The sequence below is a fragment of the Haplochromis burtoni genome, unplaced genomic scaffold, assembly GCF_018398535.1.
Source record: "Haplochromis burtoni strain Fernald_Lab_line unplaced genomic scaffold, NCSU_Asbu1 Contig_1898, whole genome shotgun sequence".
NCBI classification, from domain to species: domain Eukaryota; kingdom Metazoa; phylum Chordata; class Actinopteri; order Cichliformes; family Cichlidae; genus Haplochromis; species Haplochromis burtoni.
This window is the reverse complement of record NW_024584259.1, coordinates 8,153-10,063: the sequence shown is the minus strand read 5'-3', so window position 1 is coordinate 10,063 and position 1,911 is coordinate 8,153. Positions and strand designations below refer to the sequence as shown.

Here is a 1,911-nt window from a genome sequence, read left to right as displayed (position 1 = left end):
CTGTATAGAGACAAAATGATCACAGTAATTAGTTCTGCATCTGCCTTCTGTTTTATAGTTGAACTTTTATTTTGAATTCTGTTTAGCTTTTAGTATGCTGTTTACTTATTTCAATTTGGTTTGTAGTGTGAGGACAAATTGTTTAATTTTTACTTAAATGTATGTACTGTTGTTGTTGTTGTTGTTGTTGTTGTTGTTGGGGTTTTTTTTTTCAAAAGTGCATTTCGTGTTGTTATTTCAGTTATCAAGATGTTTTTGTTTTTTGTTTTGTTTTTTTAGATTAATTTTACTTTCTTATAATAACCTTAAAACAGGCTCAATAAATGTAACTTTGTCATCACAAAAAAATTTAAATAGTAAATAGTTTTTTTATGAGCCTTTAATTCTTAATTCTTAATGCTTGTAACCTGACTGGTATGTATTCAAGTGAAGTTCGACTTTATGCTTTATTAAAATCTACTTGGATAAATATTCTGTTCTGATGTTGGACAGTATTCATTATTTGTTACATTTCCTTTAGTTTGTATTAACGAGGAAAATTAATGTTTTTGTGAAGATTTTGGTTGTTAATAAATCAGAAGTGAAGCAACACAGCATGTAGTAGTTTGACTCTATCATAAAATGTGACCTGCCAATAATTTCGTCAATTAATTTTTACCTTTTCAGATATTTGAAGTTTTCAATGTTTTGTGGTGGGAAAAAGTCATTCTTGTTGTTGTTGTTTTTTTTTTGTTTGATTGTGAACTTTAACATATAGTGAAGTTAAAATTGCAATAAAATCAGTTCAGAAGTGAATCAGTAAATGTACTTTTTAGACCTGAGTAGAAAGATTTGCTGCTCGAGAAGTCTGTTTTGAGCGTTTCAATTACTTTTTTTTTTAAAAGATTTCTGTATACAGGAGCGAAAACCGCTTATAGATAAATTACGACAATGACAGGAGCATTTTGGAAACTTCATCATCAGACTGCATCTTTTTCCAGTCTCTTAATGATTACTCTCTTTTTGACTGAACACATTAGGCTTTGTTTATTTGAACTTAAGCCCAATAGTCTGTACTGTAAAACAGGATTTTGAGCTTAGATAAATTTAACCTGGAGTTTAGCTTCCTCTACTTGAAATCTGAAGAAGCCAAAGTGTCTTTCAGAAGGGATTTTTGATTTCTCAATACATATTGTCATGGTAGCATTATTCATCTCCTCCTAACTCTGATGATGTACTCCAGCTGAGAATTGTTCTTCCCTGATCCAAATGAATGTTAGATTTCACAATATTTTTTCTTCACTTTTTCTTCACATTTCTTTAGTTGGTGGGTCACTCGGTTTTCTGTCACACATTTTGTTAGCAAGGTGGATATCACTTAAAGCTTTTGATCTTATACTATTCATCATGGGCATAAATGTCTAGTTTTAGACTTTTAATGGAGTTAAGTTAAAATCAGGAACTAGGCAGAGCAAGGCCAGTCTTGTCAGGCCGCAATTTAAATTTTCTGCCTCCAGTCTCCCACCAATAGCCAGCTGCCACCTTGCACTTACATTACAGAAAAGATGCATACATACAAAGATCTATACATAACAGAAAAAATGAACTGCACCACCACCAGGCCAATGTTAGATTAAATACAAATTTTAAACTCATTAAAGATGTATGTTGTACAATCACAAATACCATGATATTCATGTCCATGATGAATTTATGCAAACATTTGACCACAGACACACACACATGAAGGTTTTGTATGTATGTGTGTGTGCTCGACTTGAAACATAATCACACACACACCGCAATACGTTAGATATGACAGTCATTGCTCTAAAGTAGGAGTTTTTGTGGTGCAATTTAGCCAGGACAGTTTTTTTAAACTATAGTTTTAAATGAAACAGTTTAATTATTAAATAGAAAAATGTTAACAAG

The 1,911-nt window shown here is 31.6% G+C and overlaps 1 protein-coding gene across 1 annotated transcript in view; it reads left to right on the top strand.

The window, feature by feature from the left end:
* LOC102303869 (serine protease FAM111A) overlaps nt 1-589 on the top strand; it is a gene marked incomplete in the record, with an annotated part of 10,371 nt that extends 9,782 nt beyond the window's left edge. Inside the window, 1 exon segment of the mRNA XM_014331307.2 lies at nt 1-589.
* Nucleotides 590-1,911: the final 1,322 nt, after the last annotated feature.